The sequence below is a fragment of the Panicum virgatum genome, chromosome 4N (genome assembly GCF_016808335.1).
Source record: "Panicum virgatum strain AP13 chromosome 4N, P.virgatum_v5, whole genome shotgun sequence".
NCBI lineage: Eukaryota > Viridiplantae > Streptophyta > Magnoliopsida > Poales > Poaceae > Panicum > Panicum virgatum.
In genome coordinates this window covers 42,380,400-42,386,399 of record NC_053148.1, presented here as the reverse complement: position 1 = coordinate 42,386,399, position 6,000 = coordinate 42,380,400, and positions in this window count along the sequence as shown.

Here is a 6,000-nt window from a genome sequence, read left to right as displayed (position 1 = left end):
ATGTAACAATTTTAACTCCAAACATATATTACTTATTTTTTGGGGCCGGTCGCTGGGACCGGCCTCTCTAATCTTGTTGGACTCCGTAGCTTGCCTGCATGTGTTTACTCTGTGAGGATAGTGGATAAGACCAGCCTCAGCCCATTTTTTGTCGCTTCAATCCGATCACAGTCTTCCAGCGCGATCCCTGAGATCGGCTCTTGACCTTCCGCATCCCAGACGTTCATGTCTGCGAGCGAAACCTCGCTGGAGTCATCTGCACGGACCATCTCTACTTCATCACCATCCCACTGGACCAAGCACTAGTGCATCGTGGAAGGAACACAACAATTGGCATGGATCCAATCCCTCCCAAGCAGCACTGTGTATGCACTCTTACTGTTGACGATGAAGAACGAGGTTGGGACGGTTTTGCGGCCAACTGTCAACTCCACATTGAGGACACCCAGTGCCTCCGACGGCTGACCGTTGAAATCATTGAACATCACATTGGTCTTGATAAGATTGGCAGTGGAACGACCCAATCAGCGCAGCACTGAGTACGGCATCAGATTGACTGCGGCGCCAGTGTCGACCAACATCCTATTCACAGGCTTGCCGTCGATGAGGCCCTTGAGATACAATCCCTTCAGGTGCTTGTAGCTTTTCTCCTTGGGCTTCTCAAAGATGATCGGCTGTGGGTCGAGATCCAGCTGTGCGATGGCCAATTCCTCCGGTTGGGACGCCCGAAACTCCGACGGGAGCACGAACACCATATTCACATCAGCCGATGGCTTTTCATCGGCTTTTGGCTGCTTGGGGTGCCACTCCTTCCTTGGAGGACGCCTTTCCACCCTGTTCGGGTGCCTGACTTGCTCCGCGAGATCCGGACGTGCTTTCCTCAGCACGTCGAGGTACCTTGCTTCTGCCTCTTCGAGATTGCGTAGACACTGCACTCAGCACTTCTATGAGCGGCTGAGCCCATCAGGACACCATCGTGGACGATGATACTTGTCTTCCTCTTCTAGCTCAAGATCGTCCCTGGATGGCCGCTCAATATGATCATCATGACGTGTTTTGGGCCCTAAGCGTTGGAACACCGGCGTCTCGCCTGGATGGCGTCCCCGAGGCCTGCACTCCAAGCAATCATCGATAGTAGGCAATCGGCTCATGCCAGAATTCCAACAGTACCTGAAGAACGGGCAATGCCAGTGGTCGCATATAGCCAGGCGTCTCCCCAGCGTTCTCCCTGTGCAATGCTCATACTCCTCCTCTTCCGATTCATATCGGCCGCACAACTTGTACTGATACTGGTATTTTTCCAGAAGCCAATTAGAAGCTGGGAGTTGATTGCGGATGTGACGCACTTGTTCTTCAGTGACATGTTGCTGCTCCGGCTCGTGTTCATCCTGGGCCGTTTGCCAGAAGTGGCCTCTTTCCTCTGCTCGACACGGCGGTGCATGGGTCCCGCCATGTTGATTTGGAACGCCCAGTTCTGGCCCTTGGGTCCAAGATCCGACAGCTCCACCATGTTAGCATGTGGGAATGGTTGATTGTCCAATTCATCGTGTGTTGGGCCAGAATTAATCGGCCTTGCTCGATAGCCGATTGGATCTGCCGACTCAGCTACTTGCAGTCATTCGTGGCATGAGTGAACGAGTGGTGCCACTTGCAGTACAGCCTTCTCTGCAGCTCCTGTGCCATTGGAAGCTTGTGATTCTCTGGGAGCTTCAACTGCTTTTCTTTGAGCAGTAGATTGAATATCTGCTCTGCTTTGTCCACGTCAAAGTCAAAGCCCTTCACAAGCCCCTTCTGTTTGACCCACTTGCACGGGACGGGGTTTGCCCCCCGGGTCCACTCTGCCACAGCCACTTCTTGTTCCTTGCCAGAATCATCGGAATCACCTGCTTGTGCCATATTGACATGGCGCTTGAATTTTTCCTGGTACAACTCAGGGTGATAGTGTTCATATGCCGTAAGCTTCTGCACCATGTGTACCAGAGAAGTGAATTCCAACTGAAAAGCCAGATCCTTGATTGGCTTAGCGAGCCCCAGGACAGCCAAATCGACTGTCTCCTTCTCTGTGATGCGCGATGAGTAGCATCGATTCTTAACTTCTCTGAAGCGCTGGACATACTCTGACACACTTTCCCCTCGCTTCTGCTCGACCTGGGCGAGGTCAGCAATCCCGGCTTCAGCAGCCTCCAAATGATACTGGGTGTGGAACTGATCTTCCAGCTGCCTCCAAGTACGGATCGAATCTGGGGGCAGTGATGTATACCATCCAAAAGCTGAACCCGTGAGAGACTGGGAGAAAAAATGGACTCTTAGAGGATCCGACACTGAGATCATCCCGAGCTGCGTTAGGTATCGGCTCACATGCTCGATAGAGCTGGCTCCTTCTGATCCGCTGAATTTGGTGAACTCCGGGAGCCGATACTTGAGTGGCAACGGGATCAAGTCGTAGTCACTCGGATACGGCTTAGAATAGCCGATCACCTTTTTCTTGGGCAGGATGCCGAACTGGTCCCTTAATATTGCACTGACCTGCTCCACACTAAGAACTCCTGGGGCCGAGGGCTCAGCACTCGGCCCGGTAGCGTACTTTGCCAGCCATGCCTGCTTCTCCGCGTCTGCCCCTGAGGCCCCTGTACTCACCAGCTGCCCCGCGCGTGTTGGGTTGATATTGTCAGGTATGTACATGCACGTGTAGCCGTGCGGGATCTCCTTGGGCGGTTCGCTCAGGAACTGTCCCTCCCCGGGGTCACCACCGATCTTGTAGACGACGTAGATCGGCGAACTCTGCGGTCCTGCTGCCGTGAGCGAGTATGATACTGGCGGCCTAGATTGCAATGCAGCTTCCCCTCTGTGGCTCCCCAGGACTGGTCCCGATGGGGAGTACTGGTTCTTGATCACCTCCTGGACAACACGATGTGCCACGCGCTCGAGCTCGTTCACCAGGCTTTCTGAGTGCCGATGAAGCGTGTGAGCCACCATACAATTCATCTCCTGGCGTAGGGCCCTGGTGCGCTCCTCTGACGGCACGGACAGATCAACGTTGTCGAGAGCGCCCTCTGGTGAGAACCCCTTCCACCTAATGCCGTGGTTGCGGGTCCTCTCGAAAGAGCCGATGAGATCGGCTTCGAACTGAGCTCTGACCTCATCATATTTTTGCTTGTGTTCTGGAGTCAGCTCTTCATACGTGACAGGTTTGGTGACTGGCGGAACGGGAGCTTGGTCTTGAAGTCCAGTCATCTCTGCGGCGGGCGTTGTTGTTGATGAATGTCCCACCGGGTGTGCCAGAATGTGTTGTCGGTCAAAACCCATCGGCGAGTAGCGACAGGCAACACGAAGAGCCGGGAGGTCGCCGGGGCGCTGGCAGGCACTGCTTCCTCGGACAACGGCCCGCAATCCGGCACACGCCGAAGATTCCGGAGAATGTAAGGCGTGCCACCTGACCTATACCTGATCAGGAAGGTGCGAACGTGCTTTAAACGATTTGCCTGCATGCACAAACACGTGTAAATATTAGTCCGAGCTGTAGTCGGCTCCCCGGGACGACTCTTGCATCGGCTTTCAAAGAACCGATCAAGTCCCGGTGTTAGATCTGATCTGTATATCTGGATATCAGTGGATAAATCAAATAACTATGGAAACTTGCTTCAATTGAATCTAGCTAATCCAACCCACTATAGTAAAAGTTTCACCGTTAGATCGGAACTCACACATACTCACACAGGAGCCGATTCTCAAGCCTTCTTTAATTCTTGCTTCAAGCCCAACTCGCTTGCGGCCCATTAATTAACCCTGTTAATTTATGGCGATAACAGGCCCGTGTGCAGGATATGGCCTGCCACGCTGTCGCCGCCCTCAAGGAGGAGCTCAGCGCGGAGCGGACACACTAGCGGCAGCTGGAGCAGGCGAACACGAAGCTGATACGCGAGCTGGCGAAGGCGAGGTCGTCGGCCTAGCAGCAGGTGCAGAGCTACGAGATGGAGCTCAAGGCCCGCGAGCTGATGGAGGAGGCGTGCTCGGAGCTCACGCGGGAGGTGGAGGAGGACCAGGCGGAGGTCGAGCTGCTGCGTCGAGACTGTGCCTGCACATGCGGGAGGAGATTGAGGAGGAGCGTCCTGTTCTTGTGCAACTTGCACTGCAGACTCTAGCAAACTTCAACTTTAAGGTTTGAAATGCTCTCTTAGCTGACTGATGGTAGTGTTTGGAACTTAAAATGTGCATTTCTTTCAGGGTCAACGAGCTCCTGCAATTCTCTAGAGAGTGTCATCCTCTATCTGGAAGATGAAGATAGCAGTACCAGAAAAGCTGCCTCATTGTGTTGTTGCAAATTAGTTGCGCACTCTCTTTCTGCTTCCTCAAGTTCAGAGTTCAGTTCAAATAGGTCAAATCGTATGGGAGGAGCTAAGCACCGCTGGCTTCTGAAGGAGGTTTGTCTGAAAATTTATAGTTTAACATGTATTTAAGCATTGCTACTTTGGCTTAGTAGCAGTGGATGTGTACTCAATATTGTGTCTTTTTGGCAAGAGCAAGTAACTTGGATGCATAATCATAATATTATGGCAAAAAGTGTCATAATATTAGCTGCAGATGGCAGAGGTCTGGCGCGAGGAGTGCGTGCAGATGAAGCTCTTCAACACCAAGCTCGCGCTCGAGATGTGCGGCTCAGCCACCTGTAGGCGGACATGGAGGCGTTCCTGAGGAGCAAGGGCTCTTCGTGCCACTCATCCACGATGGGGGAGGCACGCTTCATCAGCGATGCTGCGGCAGCGGCAAGCGCCGTGCTCAGGTCCAAAATTATACTTTTAGTCAACCTCATGAGCAGGCTAGATAAAACTTCAATATATTTTCTTATACTGACCAAAATATCATATTTTCTTATTTGTTTTTGTTGTACTATAGATTTTAGGGTTAACCTGGTAAGTGATTTATGTGGGAAGTGGCTGACTGGCAGTACCTCAATTTATAATTATCTTTTTTTGCCATAAGCTAGAACTAAAGGTATTGAGCTTGTTTCAATTTTCTTTTCTTTGTGTGATTCAAAATTGTTTCTAAGTTTAAATAAATGTAGAGTATAGTGATCTCAAAGAAATTTTGTACAGCATTTTGCTTAGCTGTCATATAGGGGAGAATAATAATCCTGCTTGCACTTTGCTTAGGTGAACGTGTTTAGAATTAGAAGATTGCATATTAGGTCCATGAATGCGTGGGGTTTTGTCCATGTTTGCAAATTGATTTGGTTCATGTGAAATTGATTTAGTTAATGTGGCCCGTAGCGTGAGCACGAGCAATATACCATATCTAACAATCGATGACTTTGCTAACTGACACCCGATGCAGATACATGTTGTCAGCACTCAGCAGAGACCATATGCACCCAAATGTTTTGGTTTTCGTTGTGGACTGCACACATATGGAGGTTGAATTCTCAGCCGCGTAGGTCACGGTAACAGACAAATGATCCACATGTAAAGAGTGCTGCCGCAGAGCGAGTTTGTTCCGTATGTGGTTTTCAGCCCCAGCTCACTTGTCTGACTTCACACCTTGTTTATGCAGGTAGTCAGAGTTCTGAAGATACTCGTGCACACATGTTCAGCGATCAAGGATGCCGATCAAAGCAAGATCGTGTTGACTGAAGCAATAATCTCCATAACGGATTTCCCACCTGGTAGCGTTCGCACTTGTCAGCCCCGCGTTGCAGCTGCCACGCTATGGACTTTGAGCAATTCAAACCGTTCAAAGCTTGCTAGGTGCTGAGTGCAGCACAAGCAAACAACATAGTCCTCTTAACATGTAACAAAAGAATGTACCTTGCACAAGTTAAAATGTTGTATATTTTATTGTACTCTCAGCTTCCTTATCTGAATTTGCTCTGGCGACAATCTTTTGAAGGGCTGGCATCTGTGGAACGAGCGTTTCAGCTGTCTACTACTGCAGTTCATACGATGATGCTAGGACGTTGGAGCTCTTCATCTAAACGTTCAAAACTAGCTCATTAATGTATTCTGT